At 49.7% G+C, this 22516-nt stretch overlaps 1 protein-coding gene across 2 annotated transcripts in view; it reads right to left on the bottom strand.

The window, feature by feature from the left end:
- Sdc (Syndecan) overlaps nt 1-22516 on the bottom strand; it is a 72220-nt gene that overhangs the window by 8145 nt on the left and 41559 nt on the right. The window lies entirely within an intron of this gene.

Below are 22516 nucleotides of genomic sequence, written 5' to 3'. Positions count from 1 at the left end.
CGTATTTTAAGCGAGAACTTGGGCATAATATTTTTGTAAGGGGCTACACTTGTAACGACACTGCTAAAACAAGCGAGACAAAGGCTGAGTTACAAAGTTATGATATAATAATCGAAAGCAGCGTGCCCGTTGAGCGTGGCGAGGAAATTCCGAGGAATGGCCTCCGGTTTCCGGTTAGCCAACGCTCCTAGAATGCCAGAGTGACACGCAACAGAGTCTGGAATAACAAATGCCGTGATCGCCCAACGATCGAACCGTAACGTGGCGAAGCAGACTCCTGGAGACTCCTTCTTTCAGGAAAGAAAGGAGCGTCGATCGTGAAGCGCAGGGAACAGTTCACCTGTAAACATGGGCACAAAAGGGAACGATCGATTGAAAGTGAGCCCCGTTTATACCTATATATGGGAGCTGCGCCCTCGGATTGGGACATATTTCGGAGTAAGTTTTCTTAGTGATATTCAAACGTACCTCAAAGGATTTTTCAAAATTTTCAAAAGTGCTACCTTTTTTCCCAATACATTATATATGTATGGAAGTAGTAAACGAATGGAGATGAGCTTTACGGTGCTTATAGAGAAGACATTCAAGTTTTAAGAAAAAATTATTTCAGTTTAAAAAAAAAAATTTCAACCATTTTCGTGGAAAAAAGAGAATATTCTATCCTTCCCCTTGGACAAATTTTCAAAAATATGGACAAATTGGAATGTCCCGATTAGGAAATTTGAACGTTACAACAGGCCCTCGTTTTCATACGCGTAATTCGCAAGTTTACGATTTCGCGTAATTAAGCAGCGCCGGCGGGACTAGCATTAACGAGAACATCAATAATTATTCCGCGGCTTCTCTCCAAGTCGATTTCCAAGGGCCTTTGTCCCAGCGAACAATTCCAATTTTCCGTACGGCGAACTTTTCGCGATGCTCTTTTAATTAAAACGGCCACGAATTCAGGTTTCGCCTGTGATCGTCAGAAACGTGCACGGCAGGATGATTGAAAGAAGGAGGAGGAAATAAGGGGAATGAAATTCTTTGAAGATGCAATTTAAAAGCAATAACCGTGGCCAGGGGCTTTGGCCGAGGAAATATTGTAACTACCCTGCGAAATGGATGAACGAGCTAGGGAATTCTTAAAAATAGACTTTTGGGCTTTAAAAAACCTGAACACAGAAAAGAATAGGGAGAACCTAGGTATCAACAGTGGCGGATTTAACGTTTATTCAAGATTAAACAGATGAGCAGTTGTTTTTCTGTACTACGATACTACACTCGGAGCGTTTGCCACCTGGACCGTTTTCCTTAAATCCGCCACTGCCTATTACTCCTCCACCTACTCCCCCAAAAGCCTGCAGACCTTCCCAAGAATCAAAGTTTTCTGTGCCTCGCTTCGAGAACAAACCGTCCAAGCTCGTCACCCTCGTCTCGTTTCGTCCACTATACGCACAGCTCGCACAAGGCCCCACTAAATTTCCTCCACTGGAATTTCTGCTGTAGAAGAGGCGGCGGACGGGCCCGCAGGAGGCAACGTCCGCGGAGCGACGCAGCAGGCGCACGCGATCGTGCGTACGGATGCATCGCGGAGCGTGCTCCCTCGCAGCTGATCGATAACACGGAAATTCGTCCTCCCGGGCAGCGGACTCACCACACACCGGCGGCCTTTTATCTCCGTCTGCAGACGATAAACGGAGGGCCGACGGCTGATTCGCAGGCTGGTATCGACGCGGTTCACGCCACAGTTCCCTCTGCCCACGCACGGTTCCGCGCTCCTCTCCGCTTTCCTTTTTTTTCCACCGTCGTCGCGGCCGCGATCGCCTGGGGAAGAAACGCAAGAGTTGCGCGGGCGCGCGATGTTATCGACCTCTTTCGCGCGTTCCTACCGCATCGCCACTCGTATTTTTCGTCCAGGGGACACTGTGCTCTATAAACGGGCAATGCGGCTGTTCTACGCTGGACGACGACGGCCGATCGCCGGGGCTAAGGTCAAGGCTCCCTAGCCCATATTACCAGCCCCTGTACCGCCCGCCTTTTCGTTACGGGCCTGCAGAGGAGCGAGGAATCGTAATCACGACGGAACGAAGATGGTGGACTCTCGGTGGCTACTTACGGGAGGCAGGATCGCGAGCGGGCGTCCTCGACGTCGACGCGGGGAACTGGGAAATTTTCGGTACGCGGGCCGCGATACGGTTTTCAGGCAAGTGGAGAGTGGACTGACGCGTAGTACGGGGTCGAGCCTGTAGACGGCACTGCTCCAGCCACTGCATATGTATAGCTCCTTCCAGATAAAACGGGAGGACCTGGCCAGGACCGTACCACCCGGATATCTCAGATTTATCTGGCTCCCTCTCGCCAAGCCGATGGAATTCGGGACGGGGATACCTACTTTTGGAGGAGCTGGAGAGCTTTCTGTTTCGGCGGGGCTCGCGCGATAAAATCATCCATTCGATATTCCCTTTCGTTGGGGGGATATTGAAAATCCAGCTGGTCCGGGGAAACCAGCAAGGTACGCGTACGTATGTGTGTACATGTGTCGCGTTCCCATAGCCAAAGCCGCGTATTTCAATAGGATTCGAGTCTTCCATATCGGATCTGGATCCCTCGATCTTACCACATGCGAATCTCAGAGACACGCTCGCCGATAACAGTGTAAGAAGTGTCTCGATCACGGGGACGACGAGTCTCTCCGCGAATTATTTAGAAATATGGATGGCAGGAAATGCGAGTTTACACGGAGGAGGGCTCCCGCGTCTGGCCTGCTCCTCCAGCTGGACTTCCTGGGCGAAATTTCAACCGATTAGATCCAGACACCAAGAGGGGGCAATGAAAGAAAAGAATTCCGCTTCACGGCCGGTTCCGATGATTAATTGCCGCTATATAGTCGGCGTCATCGATCCAATTTTCACCGTGATTCGTTATCTTAGCAAGACAATCGTTAACGCTTGACCCCGGTGGATCGGATCGGTCGAACTGAGAGGCAGCGCGCGCGGCTCCATTGTTTTTCGAAAACGGACAGAACGGCGCGCAGATTACGTCGGCGAAGTGTCAAACGCACAACGACGCGCGGCACGCGCTCTCACCCCCCGTTCGCCGCGGCTAAGGACGCCATCATCTCCATTTCACGGAATTAGTCTGTTCAGTGTGAAATACAATTTCGCGTCGGTTAATTTCCAGCCGCTTTGAGCCTCGAAGCCGCATCGTTTAATGACGCTTGCACGCGCGCGTCACAGAGAGAGAGAGCGAGAGAGAGAGCGAGAGAGAGAGGGGGTAGGAGTTTTCCGCGTGTAACTTGCTAAAATTGCTTTCGCATGTATAAATACATCGCGCCAGCAATGGACGCGTGTCTCGCTCGTAACAATAGCGTTAATTACCGCGTAACTTGTAACTCTGCTCGCGATCACTTTTTCACCTCCTCCGATGTCACTTTAATTAAAGTTTCTCGGGGCGAGGACGGCGGTCGCGCGAAGGAACCAGTCGCGTAATGGAACTTCCTTTGGCTGCCCTCAGAAACCGGACACGCCCACATTTTCTTCAGTTTTCCTGGCGACGATGCGACGAAGGGAGTATGTGTTTTGATTGCAGGTTGAAAGGAAGACTGAAATTGGCAGAACGGTTCGCGGAAAGCGATCCGTTGCAGCTTTGTCAAAGGACAACGTGAAAATGATTCAAGTAAATGAAAAAGGGCCGCAGAGGGAGGAAGAGAGACGAGGTGGAGATCGATAAGAGTGGGCAGATGAAACCGTCAAGCTGACAGATACATACCCAAATAATTGCAGGCTTAAGCGCATACGAGTTGACGAGATGCTGGGTCAAAATTCACTCGTACTTCGCCGCGTCTTAAACCCGTCAGATCGTTTAGATATTTGAGGTTTTAGATCCAGCCAGAAAGTGACACGCGCTGCTTACGAGCCTAAGCGAGCTTCTTTACTTTCCCACGTTTTTTCGAGGCGGTTGTTCTGGTGCTGGAACGTGTTTACTTTTACGCGTGGCGGAGCGTACGACTTCTCCCGAGTGGAAATGAAATAGGGAAATGGGTGAGTCGTTCTGGTGTCAAGGTAAATTGCTTCCGAGACAAGGGCGTTGAAAAAACCGTGTAGACCGAGAGGACATCCGATACGACTATTCGTTTTCTTCTCCACTTTTTCAGTTTTCATGTTTGTCGTACATTGTACAAGACGGTGAATTATACTCCATTAGAAGCACCTGGCAAAAATGTTCCAGGAGCTACAGGGAGACGTAGATTGGGAGGGATTTGAAAACGGTGTGGAACTGGAACAGAAAGCGAGACGGGCGTAGATATGAAAGGAGAAAAATCGTTCGCGGAGACAGCAAGGGGGAGAAAGGCTGTGGGCGCCGAGATGGATCTGAAAAATTCCCGTGGAAATTGAGGAAAAAAGAATTGGCCGAGACGTCGCGCGGAGCGGTGGCGAGGGAAGGAAAAAAGAAGAAACTGGGATCGTAAAAGTAAACGGAGCAGAGAAATCGAAGGAGACCGAAATCCCACGGGGCAAAAAGGGGCGAAAAATCAAGGAAGATCGGGCAGTGTGAACACTTGGGATGCGAGTGCAGCTGAAGAACTTGAAAGGAAGCGACTGGTGCTCGGTGCAGCCCCGGAGAACCCAGCCGATTAAGGGAAAGATTCGAAGAGTCGAATCAGGGAAGCGAAATATAGGTAAAAGTAAAATGCTGCAGAAATTTTAGAAAAAAAAGTTATATCGATGGCCCCCGATCAAAGACTATGAAAACATCCGGCAACAAGACACCGGAGCCAAGAACAAAGTGTAAATCGCCGTGGAGGTAAAAAGAGACGCGAAAGGAAAAGAGAACGCGCGAAGCGCGTCGGTACTATTTAAGTAGGGCTGCAATCGCGTTCCATTTCCCTAACGAGCCTCCGCCGCGCGCCGAGCCGAGCCGCGCCGGCTGCATCCTGGCTCGAGAGATGCGTCGAAATGCATAGAGCACGGACCGCGTGGCCGCGCAATTATCGCGACGATAATTACGCCGCGGTTAGAATGCCGCGGACCGACTGGCGGCTGGCGGCCCAACCACCGGCCAGTTGCGTGTTTCCAGCGGAAGCTGCAGCTTTTCAAACTTTTCATCTCCGCGCAACACGCGTGTGTGGGGATTTCATCTGCAATGTTTATCCCCTCGACTCGGCCCTGTTCACAGGTGACGATTGCAGTGTTTCTTGGTCGTTGTTTAAGGAGTCAGGTCCGGGTTATTTTCAAAAACCGCGCGCCAGATTTGCCTGTAGCGGGAGGACATTAGCTGGCTACGCATCAAGGGAATTACGCTAATGAATATCTAACCCGAACGTTAAGGGGAATTATGGTAATGAAGCTAGGAAAAGTTCGTGCGTCTTGCTGCATTATTCGCCAAGTATTCCAGGGAGGCTTAATTCTTTGAAAAGTGTTTTAATGCGTAGTGTTCAAAGTGTAGTCCGCACGGTTTTTAAAAATAGTGAGAAAGTCCTAAAAAAGAAAACCGGACATGAACCGTACGGTTTATTATATAATTGAATAAATAGACAGCAATGTGCTTGTATTTTTGGAACTGCCTGAAGGGACTGCTCGAAACGTGGCAACGCTTGTACGCCCGGTAGTTATCTATACAATGTATACTTGTCCAAAGGATACAGTCAAAATTGGTAAAAACACTACCAAGCTATAAACATGTATTTAGTAATTTGTTACGAACCCGCAAAAGGACACCACATCTGCGAGATGGAAAGAGAAAAAAAAATGGACGCAAAGCGACGTTTTAATGAAAATATTGTGTTTCTAGCTGCATTAAACATACTTTTTGTGTAATTCCATTCCAAAACAAACAATGTAGGTAATAATAATTTTATTAGTAATTTTTTTTATCTAAGATTGGTATCACTGCAGAGCTCCCATGTATAAGCATAGGCTTGCCCCGCAAACACTGAATTACCTTCGAATTACTTGGATGGTTTCAGTCATCTCGTGGAAAGTGGAAGGGAACGCGAATACAGAAGAGGTTGATTAACTCTCAGTCACGGGGCCCGCAAACAAACACGGTAGACAATCAGTTATTCAATCCTTTATGAACCCTGAAAACACAAACATTCCTTGACCTCGTTATAACTGTCCATCCGCGTTGTTCCAAAAACCGAAACGGTTAAGAGGACTCCTCGGAATTAATTCTCCGCCCACCCCTTCATCGTCCTCTGAACGGCGAAGTTACAGCAGCAAAGAAAAACAGAGCACGGGGACGAAAGAGTCCTTAAGAGAGGAGAAGTTCGAAGCCAGGCGCAGGGGTTGGGAAAAAAGCTCGGCTGTCCGATCCAGGGGCGAGAGTGCGGCTGCTCCGCATGCTAAGCGGCGAATTAGGTAAATATTACCCCCGAATCCTCAGCCTCCCCCAATCGAACCCTTTCCGCGAGGGCGTAAATCATAGACGAGCGTTCGTCTTCCCCCGTGCCACTTAATTACACGTGCGAGAGTTACATATCATTCCCTGGCGAAGGCAGGAGAGGGGCGTAAATCTTTGCAGCCGTCACGCGACACGGGAATATTCCTCGAATATCATAAATTTCCGCGATTTCTTAGGCGGCGCGGGCGTAACAGGAATCTTTTGATAAAAATTCAATCTCCAGCTGGAAGCAGCACGTAATAACGTGCTTTCGCTTGTGCTGGAAGCTCGCAGGGTGAAAGGGGGCGGTTTTTTAGAGGGATTAACGTTTCGGGGGGTATCGTGGATGAAGCGACGCATTGCTGGCCCCTACTCGGACGTATATTTGATTTTTAATTGATTTTTATTGAAATTTGAACGCCGTTCTTGCCCGCGCCCGCGGATGTTTATTATGCATAATTTATTGGGAGAATATTTCATGAAATATTCAGCGGTAAGCCGCGCGAAAGTGAATTGTTTTTTCCCCGCTGATGAATTATTAACGAACATGTACGCGCGTTTTCAATCGGCCTTCATCCACGTTAAAGGAAATCAATAACGATAATTCAGCGGGCGAATTAATCGCGACGACTCAATTATTTTTCAATTTCCCCAATCGGCGAGTCGAGCGGGTCGCGCCAAGTGCGGGTGTAACGCGTACGTATTTGCATGATTTATTCAATTTGCCGACAATAACGAACGGTATGGAGGAGAATGCGCCGGGTGAAGCAGTTGGAGGATCGTTTGTTCGAATGGCGCGCGGCACGGGGTGTCGAACTGTGGCGATTCTTTTGGAGTAACTCGACTTTGAACGCGAGTAGGTACTCTGTACTATCAACGCTCTTTGCATTTTTGTAGCACCAGATATTTCAATTACTTTATTTGCGCGTGTACAGCTGGCCAGCTTCTCGCTCCGACCGCGGACGAGGATCCTCGAAGGGCCGTCGAAAGGACCAAGGGAATAAATGAATATGAAAAGGACAGCGGCGGAAAAGGCGAGCAATGGCCGAAGTGCCGGAAAAATTGCCAGTCACAGGGGGAGGGAAGCGATGAAAAGGAGTCCTTTCGTGAGGGATGAAAGGGAACGGAGATCCCCATTCTTTTCGTCGCTCGATGAAGCTAATCAATTCCGAGTAGTTCCTTCCTGGAGTACGCGCGACGCTCTTCGGCCGAGGAGGAGGAGCGGGCTGTGCACGCATTCGCTTCGAGAGAATCGCGAGTTAAAACAGAAGGAGGAGGAAAAGAAGGAAAAGGGAAAAATCGGGGGCCAAGTCGACGACGGGGAGGAAAGTTTGCTCTCTGGGCGGGAGTTTAACGAGATTCGCGGACAATTTAATTGAAAGTAATACGGGCGAGGCAAATAAGGGAGAGAGGGGGCGGAGCTTCCTCATTTCCCTCCGTCTAGCCGAGGAGCGGATTGAAAGGACGGAGAGAAAGAGACATTCGCGTTTCCCGTTAATTAAAGTACATAATAATCGGCAGAGGGGGGCAAAGGGTGTTCTGTTTGCCGAAGAAGAATGGATTTCTTCATTTTTCCTCCCCTTCGAGTTAAATGGGGAGACAAATAGCCGAAGAATGGGGGGGGGGGGGAGGAAATGGCTTGTATCTTTCATCTAGTTTGCAGTTTCAACAATTCCTTTATTCCTTTGTCATCCCTGCCCCTCGATGTGCATCCAATTAAATGGTATCGCGGCTATCTCAGCTACCTTTGGTTCCCCTAGCCCCTTAGTAGAGCCACTCGACCCCAAGAACGCGACCAACGACGGAACAGGAGGCGGCAAAGGGCGAGGTGATGACGAAAAATTCCAAGGAGCACGCCAGGAAAATTGCCGAATTCCGTGCAGGGGTGGGAGCACGAACAAAGTCTTCCCGGATGACACTTGGCCTTAATAAGCGTTCGAGGGCGTGGAATTCGAGTCGCCGCGACACCCTGCAACGTTTCCATTTTCCATCGCGTCTTCGACACGGTCGTTCCTCGTTCCATGTTCCCTGCTCCCCAGCGATAAAGGCTGCGACCGACTTCCCCGACCGCATTGTTTCGAGTTTGGCCTTGATACGCGAGACTGGTCGATGGCTGAGGTCGGCCGGAAAAAGAGCGAACGCGACGGAAACACGAGAGGCTCGGTTGCTCGGCGTGGGCGGCGAGACTGGATCGAGGAACGAGCCTCGATTCGTTATCGACGGATCCTTCTCAAATAATCGTGTAAGCAAAGTTTTGAGGCGCTGCACAGTGCGGCCGAATGATAGAATTTTTGACAAAAATCTAAATTCAGTTATAAATGTCAAAATATTGGAATATATTTACGGAAAATAAAATTAGTAACTAAAATTATTCACTATCATCCCATTCGCTTAAGCTGATTTTATTCTCTAATTTCTGTATAATCTTCATCTTGTTTTTTTTCAAGTACTTTTTTTCACGTATTGAAAATATCCGTATTTGATCCATAAATTCTGTAAAATGAGCTATTATTACTCGTAATAATAAATAAATAATGAATATTTGGATTTTGTATTTTTGTCCACCTTTGCCGCATGGTGCGCTGCGCGGAGACGGGGGTGGAACGTGAAAATTCGTGCCTGGACTTCAGAGTTTAGGAGTACCTACCGGGATGTGTTAATTGGATAGGAAGCGTGATAGAAATAGAAGAGCCGATAGTTTTAGGCGCCCCGACTCTCCACTCGGTGGCCGTGAGTGCTGTACAATGGACGCGGAACGGGGTTAATTCGACGAGCGTCTTTTGGCTCCTGTTGCAGCAGCGTGTCGGCGGTTAATTTCCAACAATATATTTCGCCGTGCTCGCGCGTGAACGCGAAGCCGCGCTCTTTTTTCTGGCTCAACGAGCCCCGAGCGTAAAAAGGTCTGACTGTTCGTTCGGTTTGCTCGATTGAACGGCCATTTAACGCTCAACCAGACAGTCATGGTTCTTTTGGCCTCCTTTCTCCCTCGAAACGGTGAATTCTCACGGATTATTTCATGCGAGAGGGCGTGCAATTGCGTTTCAGCCTCGGTGCCTTTTGTTTCGTTTGTTTCGCGAGCGAGTTCACAGAGGCTGCCGGAAACGTCGTGAAATTGGGCAGCTTGTTTCGAGTTTTCTTGTTACGGACAGCCCCTGGGAACCGTCTTCGACTCTGGGAAAACTTCTGCCAGCCTGTGCCCGCGCGATTTTACAACGATTTACTCGATTCCTCCCGAGCGGTGAGTCTAAAGCCATTCCGCGGAGAAAGAATTGTGAATCCTCGAACCCCCGCTCGCCACCAAAAGGTGGAAAAAGAAGATGAATGGAACGTAGGACTTGTTCCGTGGTCTAATCTTCTCAGACAAAACAATTCGAGCCGATAATTAGCGTCATTAGCGGGACGCGTACCCTCGTTAAGCCAGAGGGTTGCGTATCCGCGCGTGCAGGAGGGTTGAAAGAGGAGAGCAGGGACCCTCAAAATCTGCACAATAATTCCATCCCTCCTCGCCCTGCCGACGGCCGAGCTCCGACTAAATCCTTTTCCGATTCTCAATGCTACTTATCCACGGTGCATTCGTCCAGAGTCGAGCGTACAAGGGGTGATAGAGGCCCTCCACTCCCCCCGATAGAAAATCGGGCCTGGAAAGCCCCGAGGCTGGAAATTTTTCGCCGACGTTTCGCGTGCCGCGGCTGAAGATCCACCTCGATACTCGATACTTTTTCCCTCGATTTTCCGAGCACGGGTCGAGCTAGACCGGCGCACAGATTTTATGGCCAAAAGCACAAAAATAAATTTTTCAATTCGACAAAATAAATGCAATTATTAATTGCTAATAGTTGCTAATCTTGTAATTATATGCATTTTTTTTTAAACAAGATCCAGTGTGTCTTGTCTAACATACGACATAACTGTAACCGAGATTGGTTCACATGTTATACATTACAAACCTTTTTATTCTTTTTTAAACGATTTTATTCAGCGTCGATCCTCTGTTTGATTGTTTGTCGTCAGAAGCGGTAACCCTTCTGCTATGCCCTGCTGCACTGTAGCAGAGGCATGCTCTAACAAAGAGAAAAGTGTATAAATGTAAATAATAAAAAAATCTTTATCGTTCGTAATTTCTGTAAGTGCTGTTTTTCGGATAATTTAATTTCTCATATATTAGAACGTAAAAGTGGCGAATTTTATATATTAAAAATAAGTTTTCAGGTTTTAACCAGGAAAATGGATATAGTTCTTCAATTGACATTTGTATTAAATTTGTAAAATTGAAAAATTTCCCCACTGTGCGGCGGCCATAGGGGTAGCGGGAGGTGGTCCGGTCGTTTAATATTTTATATTTTGGGGAGCGCGGATAACCGGTGCAATTAGAGAAGCTGATGGACTTGAAACGGTACACTCGATGCTTTGAATGGCGGAGATTTTTGGGAGACAGTCGCCAGCCATTTCTAGTCTAGAAAAGGCGCAGCGGACTAATTTATACGATAGTTGGACATCCCACGCCAATGTTTAGGGGCTGACTGCCGTCCTCCCTTTCCACTGCACCCCCATTCCCACTCGTTCGCCCCTCCGCTCGGTTCTAGGGGTTTTGAAGGGGACAGGAGGGGCAGAGTTGTGAATCAATACAAGGGCCGCCCTACCTCCACTACTTCTAGCGATGGCTTCAAGACGCCTCGTGTCTCCTCGAATATTCCACGAAACCCGTAATTTCCAGAGCTCCCGGGAATCTCGATAGCAGAACCACTGCCTAAGTCCGCACGCCTGGAATATGTATTTGCGAAATCCTTGAACGCGATCCGCGGGCAGGATTGTTTTTCCGTGCGACACCGGTGGCCACGCCACGGGGACCGACAATATTTATCCTTTCCCCTGGCCCGCTTCGGTAAGATGATACCGTCCGTTCCATAGTTTCCACCCCTGACGCCAGATCGATCCTCCCCCTTGCTGCGCGACGCTTCGACTCCGCGCGACGGAAGTCGAGATCCTTGCGTGGATCGCGCGCCGCGCCGATGCTTCGTTAATTTATCGCGTCGGGGTGGCTCTCGCCACTTACGCGATTGCGTGGCCTGCCGTCGCGTCGCGGACTAGGAGGCCGAGGATCGTCGTCGGCCAAGCGAAACGCGGGATCGAGCTTCCTACGAAGTCTAGGATCTTGGCCCAGCTAACCGCGTGAGATTTATCGAGCGGATACGCGTGGCTGATCCGAAACGATCGGCCGAGGGATACGAGCAAGCTATTCGTAGCCGTTAAGTCGAAAATAAACACGGCGGAGCGGTCCAGGGGGACACGCCTCGGCGGTCGATGGTAAACCCATAAGAAAATAAAGATCGACTATAAAGTATAAAGCCCTGTCTTCCACGGAGTTGCCCGCCACCGTGGCGGTATATTTACGAATACATCATTCATGCACTCGCCCGGAATAGCTGCCGAGGATCCGCGCTGAACGGGGCTGTAAAGTCTCCGCGGGAACGATAGCGGGTTTTTGGCTGTTCTAGGGCGCGTATAAAGCAGCCGCGGTCGCCTTCTTGGCTTCGGTTCCTTGGCTGCTCCGAGGGATTCCATCTTCTTCTTCTTCTTCCTCTTCTTCTGCCTCGTCCTCCGTCTGGCCGCATTGATCCACCTCGGGATGACAAGAACGATGGTGTCTGGCACCGGAATACACAGCCCCCCCCCTCCCCCGGGTAATTACTTCTTCTCTTCAAACTTCCAGCCAGGAAGTCCCTTTGTCTACGCGCGTTAACTGGCGCTTCGAGGTGACAGAAGCAGGAAGGAACGCTCAAGTTCCGAGCAGAACGCGTTCACTCGTCGGGAGGTGTACGTGGCACGGTTCTACGCTCTACACGCTCTATAGTTCTACGCCGTGCTCAGGAAACTTTATTGTTCAGCCAATCAGCAGGGCTCGTAGCTTGCAGCTCGTGTCGAATAAATGTATGTACTTTGGATTTACGTGGTTTTTCCTTCCCTGCTTTTCTGTTTTACTCGTGCGCCTCCGTCTTTCCATACTTCCCCTCGTTTCATTAACCCTCGAGCTAAGTCTACTCTACGTTTTAGCAGTTAGGACAGCTTTCCCTCTAATCGAGCCATCGTTTGGCTTCGTTCTACGTAACGGAGAGCATCGAACGTTCTTTTAAACCTCCATCCCCTCTAACGCGTAACCCCAGCAAATGTCAACGAATCAATCGCGCGGCGATAACAATTTTCGCGGCACGCCCGGTCGGAGCGTAACGATTTTAATGAAAACCGATGTTTACATTCGTTGATTAAATCAACGTTACAGGGGGGAAATTCAGCGTTTAACCCTGCGGCAGCTGGTTTCCAATGAATTTCAATTATTCAATTTGCAGTGCCTAATAATACGTGTAAATTTCAGCGGTTAATCCCGCGGCAGTAATGTCAAAGCAATTCCTAAAGTTAATTCCGCGATAACGGCCTAAACTAATTTCCCCGGCACTGTTATTAATTCAAGCTCCGTTCGTTAACAAGGCAAACATTACGCGTTCTATTACACCCGATCCTTTTTCCCTTGTACCTACCGTGGAATATTAAACAAACTCGCCCCGAAAACCGTCAACACCGTTGAATTTTAATTCGTCGCCGTTCCGCGCTCTATTCAATTCTCCTACGCGCTCTCGCCCAGCGTCGAGGTGATTCCCCGCATTGTTCCCGTCGTTATGAAAATATCGCGCTTCCGAAAAACTCCCGGGAGACATTCGATAACGATGAACAGAACGATATCTCACCGGCCGCGGCGGCGCGCGAAATCTCATTTCATTCAATTTATTCGAGGGAATTAAGCTCCGATTAACGCCTCTTTCACGTGGCACATTTTCCAGAAACCCTCTGGAGGCTCGTTGCAGCTTGTCGACGATCAAAACGTATCCACCACTCCTACCTAGGATGTATCTCGATACAGATTTCATGGACTCCTAAGAGCGCGCTGCGGAAAACCAGACAACGGCGCGACGATCGAGCACGCGCAAATGCAATCGTCCCTGATTACGCGAAAGGGCTCGCAATCTGTCTCATTTGTCGCGCTCATCGAAATTCGTTCGACGCCGATGGCCCCCGTGAAAAGTAACGCGGTGGAACGTGCGGAAATTTAGCGCGACACGTTCTCCGCGTGCTTTATTTTGGAGCTGGATGCGAGACAGAAAGACGCTACAAGAATCATTGAGGGAAAGGTGCAAGGTGATATCCTGACGCCTTTTGGCACATGACACAGATAAGTCTGTTTCGCTGACCCAGAAAAGGACACGATGTCCCTGCATTCTCCGCGCGGATACGGCGCGCCTATCCGTCTTCCATTACGGATAAGGAGAATATATGGTGGCCGTGGATATCGACAATTTATTTCGCGGAATAAACTGCGTTTTTCGGGGGAAATCCTGGCCACACGGTCGCTGCAACCGCGACTCGTCCCATGAATAATAAATCCAACTTTCAAGACGATGCAGCACGGTGCGCCCCTACCTTTCCAATATTTTCTCTCTCACCTCTCACTTCACCGATTTTCCGTCTCAACTACCCCTGTTTCTTTAAACCCATCTCGTTGGAATGTACTTTAAGGAGCATCGACTTTTTCTTAATATCGTCCTCAACATCCATTCTCGCGTCCGCATTCATTACTTCACAGTGCCCAGAGCTGCAGCTGGCGCAACCGCGCGAAAAACATTTTGAAGGAGCGAGGAATGATCGCCGAGACAAAGTTAATCGCGAAAGAGCATCGGTGCCTCTCCGTTCTTTCCTCGGTGATTCTCCACGCTAACCTTTCCACGCTGTTACGCAAGCCACTGGTGAAAGTAAGGAGCCTGTGTTTGGAAGGAAAATGACCGAGACTCGGACGGTACCGACTGGACCGTGGAAAATCCGCAGAATGTTTATCGCGTTAACCAATTGAGCACGTAACGCGTTCGCTAAACGGGGCAAACATTTGCCGGCGCCGTCACTCACGGTTAAACCACCCTCGAAGTAGTAAATGGATCAGATAAGCGTTACGGTATACCTATTACGCGACAATTAAAATACTTATTTTATTTGCTCAGCGATTCACCGCCCGGTTCATATGTGATTAAACGGGGCCCGAGAATAATGCGTTTAATAGGCGATAATGGAGTACGATGGCGACCACTGGATCGCCGACTAAGCAGCCTCGACTAATTATCGCCGGTGAATGGAACACCACTCCCGGAAACGCGTGGAAATTCGAGAAGGAAAAGGGATGGTAGAAAAAATTCCACCGTAGCTTGAAAAACGAGCGACGGTTCCAGCGGGGGCTCGAATTAAGTCGAAAGGACAGCGTGAATCGCTCCGATACTTCGCCAGTAGGAAATGAAACTTGTCCTTGCAATTTATTTATGGATCTACGAGTGACAATGCCATCCTGATCGCGTACCAATTTTTTCCGGTTGCCATAAACCTGGATCTCCTTTGAGCAATCAGCTGGCCGCGAGTTATTCCCCGCGTTTCAGGCTTCTATCGCCAATTATGAGCCCCGAATGCTACCGGAGAGAGCTGTCCGCCCCCCCCCCCCCTAATTCGCCATTAACGAGCGCGCAGCCGGCAGCAGAGGCATAATTCGCGAGCACGCTCGCTAGGGCCGTTTCAAAAGCTTTTGTCGCTGACAGTTACGTGCCCAGCGATTTGCTGCGTCGTTGACGGGTACCGTGGCTTCTGTTCGCCAGTTTGGAGCGCCATTTTGTCACGTTTCATGGTAGGTACTTGGGCGGGGGATTGGAACTCTTTAACCTTTAGAGGGCCGGGATTTTTTCATTGAAATTGTAAATTTTATTTACTTAAAATTTATGCACATATACCACCAAAATGACCGGCAAAGTATCGAAATTCTTAGGTGGCCGCTATTGTGGCCAGCCCGGTCCTCTAAAGGTTAAGCCCCGTGCGCTGTAATTCCCGCGAAATGGGAAAGTGGGTAGAAATTCCCCGAGATTCATTGAGAGGGTATCGCAAGATGTAGTAGCTTGCTACCGTAACGTAAGGCAAGAACCGCGTCACAGGAAGCTGCGACATCTTATAAGACAAGTCCCCCGTCAGCCGAGGTATCACGTTCCTCTCGCGCAACGAGCGCACACACACACACACACACGTCTAGTGGAATTTAGAGCCGGGTAATGATATCACGGCTCCAGCAGGCTTCGACTGCGCCCTTCTGCTCGCGTCTCCTCTAGGAGCAGCCGGTGCTCCCCGCGCCTGGGAGGCTTTCAGGGGCTGCGAGTCGACGAACAAACTTCCCTCCGCGAAATTGGGTCGAAGAAACGGGCTCGGTGTCTAATCACCTATGGGAAATACTTGGCTGCGCTCATCCTCGCGTATCGCTTTGCGTTAAACTCTAGAGAGGCAAACTATTAACCGATCAAGTGGAAGAAATAGAAGGTGTCACCTTTCAGGTCCCATAACTCGTTGGAAATTATCGCGCAGATCGATCGATCGCAAATCACCCCTATCGCCAGCGCACGCCGCATGTAATTCTATCGGATACCCCGTTAAACGTCACCCTGCCGTCCAACTTGATCGCGAGCTACCCTTCCAGGCCTCTGTGCCATGAAACTTCCGGTGATACTCGGCTGTGTTTTTCTTCGGCGCTCGAATCGACTAACTAGCCGAACGTGTACCCATTTAAGCGAGGAGCAGAGATGAACTTTCCAGTTAATTTGAATACCGCGCGGTGCAGGGTGTACAGGGGTGCACGAACGAGGCACGGGGGGCGGCAAACCATCGGCAAAGTTAGTGGATAATTTCCGCGGATGTTCGAAATTAAAAAAGTTTACCCTCCGACGGGGATCGGCCGCGCTTCTTGCAGGCCTCGCGTTAATCGCCCGCTGCTCCTTTATCTTTCGTTTATCCGCCGTTTTTTCCTCCTCCGACTCTTTATGGAGAGAACCGAATCTGAATTGCTTATCACCATCTTCCACTGGGATACTCTCCTCGGTGCTTCGCGCGGAATAATTCCACGGCACAGACTTTTAATCGTGCGACGCGCTCAAAAGGAGTCTTAACGTCGTACTTAATATTTAAATACCTCTTCTTCCTGGTATACACGAAACTAATAGCTCCGATTAAGCGAAGCTTGCCAGCCAACGGCAATGAAAAGTCCGCGAGAATCAATTTCACGCGTCGAAACGCGTTTCGATTTGAAAGTGGCCGGGTTTTATCAGAGAGGCAGTGTACTTCGTAATCGATGAAATCCCCGTTTCAGCGACCGGTCAACGATCGAACGTCGCGCGGGCGCGGGCGATGGCGATAAATCGACATCGAACGGCCGCGGGATCGGATGCTGTTCCGTCTAATTACGCGCAGGTTCCGGCTGCGGTCCCCTGTCCTTCGAAGGTATCGCCGGAACATTTTATTCCGTGCTATTAATTCCGTACGAGCCGGAACGAGTGGATTACTTGCAATGCGCCCGTTGAAATCACCGAATCGCCGCGCTCCCGATCGATACGCCGCGCCGTTACAGCGGTCCGGTATCGATCCGACGCGACGGTTTTTGTTTCCGTGCCAGCGGCCGCTGCGAACCGGCGGAAAGAGGATTAGTTTGGCTGCCGTCTAGCTTGTTCCGCTCTCGATAGCATTTTACGGGCGGGCTACGAGACAATTGATAATCGGCCTGATGGAACGCGATCTTCGGACCTCTTCCCCCCTCCCCCCCCCTCTATTCTCTGGCGGTACGGCAGATTTTCTATGGCAGCGTTTCTATTGGCAGCTAGGTATGTAGGTATCTAAACACGCACGGGAAGATCGATGGTGTTTCCACAAGTAGAATGACTGCCTGCGTGTTCATTAAGCCCGGCGTAGATTCTTGCGCTCCAAAGCTCTCCGTAATCCTCCAATATCGCTGGAAACCGCCGAAACGGCGGACAAAGCGTCGAACCGCGGCAAAGAGACGGCAAAGAACAGCACAAATGAGGGAACCAGCGAACTAGCGAAGCAAGAACACAACATGTCCTGGGAAAAGCGCGTCGTTCTCGCCCCTTTGTAGCGCTTCTTCCATTCAACTTCCGGAATTAACCGAGCCGCCTCTTTACCAGCTGCTTAATTAACACCTTATTGTTATCAGCCAAAGTCTGGGGCCGCCCACGAGCCACCTGGTCGTGCCAAATACGCCATTTTTCTTCTCCCTCGCTCTCCGCGGGGGGTGGGAACACTTGGTTCCTTTTGTCCGCGACGTGTCGTCCGCAGAAGGCTTCCCCTCTGAGATAAAAGAGCTCCGCGTTTCCTTCTACCCAGCTTTTTATCTGTTATCTTCGATCGGGCGCGCCTTCGACTCCGACGACAATGGACGCACGCGAAAAGATTGCCCGATTCCGACGTGGAAGCTTCAAGTCGGGACGAGAGGGGATGAGAGCGGCGAATCAATTATCGCGAGAATGGAGCTGGAGCATCCCCCTTCTAGTGTCTGCGGGGAAATAAGCGAGTCCTCCGGGGCAACGGGGCGGAAACGGTCCGTTTCTTGAAGATTTGTAGAGAAATTCGCTCCAGACGTCCATTCGTCTCGGATTACGGGCCGCTGATCGCTATCTACCCACTGCGAAACAAACAGCTTCTGTTTCTGATCGATATCTTCTGTGGCCGTTTGGGGACCGTTTCTTTCTTCCTTCAAGAGGAGTTCGAAAAGAGAGGTGCAAGATTAAGATGAACGCGCGCGCATGGGGGAGAATGGAAAACAAGGTTCTCGAATGAAATGAGTGGACAGGGGCGTTTGTCAGCAGAGTTTCCTTCCCGATTATTGCGAAATTCGAGAATGCACGAAGCCGGAGCGCAGAGGGATTAAGTCTGCAGCGGGGAGCGGGTTCTTTTGACATGGAGACAATATCGTCGATAAAAATGGCCGGATGCCGGCGTGTCAACAGGTCGACAAAGGGTTGAAACGCGGGCGGCGCGCCTGCTGGCGGCAAATATTTGAGGACCTGCCGTTTCGTAAATATGGATGCCGCTTTGAGGTCGAGATCGAGAGGAATTAAACCGTCCTGGGAACACGGCTGGGATAGAAACTCGTTACCGTATTGACGCTCAAGACGCGATACAAGGTGTATAGCTCACCCTGTCAGCCTCGCAAACGATCCCTGTGTACGGACAGACAAAATAATATTCAAGGGAATGTTGCCGAATAGGGGCAGCAAGGTCCCCGCTCGAAAGTACAAAGTACAAAGTCGAGATAAAAAGTTTCCACGGCTCCCTGCATGAATTTTGTATCTATATGTAAATGAAGGTCAGTTTAGGGATTACAGGACGGTGTCCCCTGAAACTGGGAGCTCCGATGGTCACTCAAGATTTTATTGCCTTCTACGCGCCGGCTATCCTCCCGCTCCGAGCGAAAGTTTGAAGGGAAGTAGTGCTCGCGTCGAGCCGTGTAACTTTTATTCCACCGATTTCACGGTACAACAAATTTTCATTTTTTTTCGGACTTGTAACATTCAATAGCCGTTTCTTATAGGTTTTCGTGCCCTGAAAACGAATCCGCAACCCGTTTGTCGCCATCACCCTCAGTTTTTCAGAAAATCGATTTTTAAGAAACTGCAAATTTTCCACTTTGAGCATCTTTTGCGTCGAAACGGTAATAGTTATTCGATTGTTCGTTGCGTCAAATTATTCTATGAACCCTCCCGAATACAACGATATAAGTTTAAATATGTTTAAACAACGATCAAAGGGAAAAGGACACCCGAAATGCACCAATTTTTGCAGATGTCTTTCAATTTATTTCCAAAACTAAGGGTCTGGGGCAAAATCTAACCATCCCACGCGATGCAGCAGACAGTGTTCCTTCGGAAAGCGTCAACAGAAGTGGTAAGGACAGTGGTAGCCAACGGCGGCGCGCGATCCACTGCCGCTTAACGCGCGTAAAAAAAATTGAAAAATAACATCGTTAGAAAGGAATAATTTTTTCCTATTTTTGGCGCAAATTTTATTATCTTGTCCCATTAGTGTACAAGAGCAAAAACAGCGAAAAAGACAAAAAGAAAAAAGAAATAGCAATACACAGCGCGTATAAAAAAGCATACAATACGTAAAGTAGGTAAATGGTTCACACACTATAAACTCACACACAACGAGGTTACATAAGTTTACTTAAGTTTATCAAGAGCCTTGTTAAAGGAATAGGTTGATTCCGTGAAAAAATCAAGAGAGTCGCCAAAAGCGTTTGCAGCATTACAAATACGATTTATCGGGTCTGAGAAACCATGATTCAACTTATAAACCGATGGATAAAAGGATTGTCTCAACCGCAAAGATTTTGTAGGGGCATAAAAATGAATTAACCGAACGAGTTGAGGACATGTTGTCATTCCATTAATCAACTTGAACACGAACAGAAAAGTGATTTCGAGTTAAGCAACTTCAAGACGTCTTACGTCCAGATTTGCACCCAAAAGGCGCCAAATTTTAAATCCGGCCCACTGTGTGGCGAGGAGGTGGGAGATTGAAATAGATAGAGGGCTGCCCCGGGGTGAACGGGACAATTAACCCCGATCCAGCGACAGAAAGGAATCGGTTCGCCGTTTCCGGCTGCCCAGCCAGGAAGTCCAGTGGACGATCCAGCGAGCTTTAAAGCGTCCCCTGATCAAAAGAACCACGATGTGGACACGTCCATCTTGTTATCGTGTCGCAGCTCCCTTCTTCGGGGCAGCGGTGTCCTTTCATTTCGGTCACGTTCGACGTTTCGCCTGGCTCTGGCTCTGCATTATTCACGAGGCCCTTCTAGAGCGCTCTGATCACCGATTCCCCGGGGGATCGGCTGGTTTCCATCTCGATTGGGCTGCTTTTTCGGCGGGCCAGCTGGCTGTACCAGTTTTGCGGTGCAGGGCGACGCTCCTGCTATCGAATATCATTCTTCTGGCCTCGATCCCTGTCGCCGGTCAATTTACCGCGTTCTATGAGAGTGAAAATTAGCAGCGTGGTTAGGGGCGAGCTGGTCCACCAACCAGCCATGAATAAATTACATTTAATTGGCGGCGGCCATCTTCGACCCCCTTCCTACCCGCCGTGCTACGGAATGTGGTAATTGATTGGGAAATAATTAATTTCGCGGTGTCCGCGGGTTTTTCGGCCACCCTTGGCGATCACCCGGGACGGGCCGAAAATTATACCAGCCAGCAGTTGGACGGGGAATTGCTGTCACTCGCATGCTCGATGGTCGATACACGTCGCGCTACAATCCTCCGTTCCAGCCAGATTCGAGGATAAAGGAATGCTCCGCGAAAGAATCGAAAGACCCGCGCTTTCCGAATCCCCCGGCTCCCAGATTTAATCAACTGCGACTGAAAGCCATGGTCGAAACACTAGAAAGCCGGTTACTCGCGCGACAGAGGGTGGTTTCGGGGAGGGACTAACAGACAGAGAACACTCGTCAAAGGTCGGGAGGAGTGCGCCGTGCAAAGAGCCACGCTGCAAGCCACTAATTCAAATTGGCAATTTCGAGATTTCGCACGGGCGACGAGATTCCGTTTTCGAGAGAACGGGCCGCGTGTCTACTCCCTCCAATGCCGGTTTCCGCCCTGAAAATTCATTTCAGCCACGCTGGCTACTAATATTATTCGGTATTCGCGAACCGTGCCGTAATCGCGTTGCACGACGTTTAACTGCACGTAATTTCGCGAGCGACCAGTGCTCGAAAAATCTCCCCCCGTGTTTCTCCTGGGGATTTTCGAACGGAGAACCTTCCAGCGTGGCGAAACTTTCGATCCGCTATTGAAAACATGGTGTATTAAGTAGATTTTCTAGTTGAATATGGAGGTCAGACAGGGCTGGCAGTTGCAGGGAAGCGAAACAGAGTCCGGAAAGCTCCCAGTGTTCCCCGGAAGGAGGATTTTACACGGTCCTCCGCCGTCCGATCGAAGAAGAACACTTGCCCGAACCGAGGTAATCGGATTACGAGGTTCGATAGCCGACGACAAGGCTGGGTCCTGGATATTTCGTGGCTCGTAAAAACGGGAATTTAATGGAATCACCAAGTCCGACGAGGCGTAAGCCGCGACAACGCGTCGTCTGGGAGAATTCGTGGAAATGTCGCCGCCTGCGACAGCTAAATCGAGTAACCTCGGAGTTTAATCGAATAGCTGCCGCGACGACGGAAATAAAACAAGGAATGATCGCCGATTCAATAGTCCTGCCGCATTACTGCCGTCTGTTATTAGATTCGAGGTTTTATTGTTGCAAACTTCGATTCTGAAAGTCAGCGCAAAAAGCGAACAAGTACAAAAAAATGTAGTGTTTTTTTTATAAAATAAATATTTAAAAAAATTATAGGCGCCCAACTCCTAGATTAAACAGGTGCCCGCCTTGAGGCAGCCGTATGCACTAGAGGGTTAAACGGATTAATGGGGACAGAGGACGACCGACGAGGCGCGGCTAGTCTAGTAGCGCCTAGATCTATCGATCGAGCATATTGCGTCTAATTAAAGTCTAATGCGCGAGGCTTCGGTTCGATTTCCGGTGGGCTCGGCGTCACGCGGAATCCCGCTAATTGCGCCGCACGAAAGCCGCGCTCGCCCCTTGACTCCCGCCCCCACTCGTGCTCTGCAATTCCTTTTGGGAGAAATGGCGGACAGGTGGAGGTCCTTAAATAATTCCTGCCCCAGCGGGCTTTCGCTCCATCCCCTGTCTCAGTCTTTTGGATACTTGACGCGAAAAACCTGCCCAATCTCAATCCTCTGACGCTTGGAAGCAGTATCGGTGCTAAATAATTCAGCGACTCGATTACCCAAAGTTGACTTTTCACATCGTACAGGGGAGGCACTTTATAACGACCACTTTAATGATTAGAAAAAGTCATCGACTCGATTTAACGACAGAGGATCTCGCGGTGGGATTAAGGAGCCTGCACGTGCCATCGAGGGGGATAAAAAATCATGACGCGGCTTCGAGTAGGGGATGAAATTTCTGGGAACGATCCCATTCGGATTGGGAGCTGCAGACGGAGAAAGGGGGCGAGCAGGGGGGAGGTTGGTAATGCCAGTCGTGCAGGAAATCCTTAGGGACCGCGTTAGGATAAAGTCGGCTTAGTTATGCTTAACCTTCGGGAGTTGCAACTACCGTTGCCAAGCTGTAGGCTACCAGTGCTGGACGGGAAACGGGGGCATCGAGGATTCAGCACGGACTTCGTTCAGATCAGTGTGGAACGACGTTGAAACAAGGCTCGCGC

The sequence above is a fragment of the Andrena cerasifolii genome, chromosome 10, assembly GCF_050908995.1.
Source record: "Andrena cerasifolii isolate SP2316 chromosome 10, iyAndCera1_principal, whole genome shotgun sequence".
Lineage (NCBI taxonomy): Eukaryota > Metazoa > Arthropoda > Insecta > Hymenoptera > Andrenidae > Andrena > Andrena cerasifolii.
The sequence above is the reverse complement of the archived record's forward strand: the minus strand, read 5'-3'. Positions and strand labels throughout refer to the sequence as shown.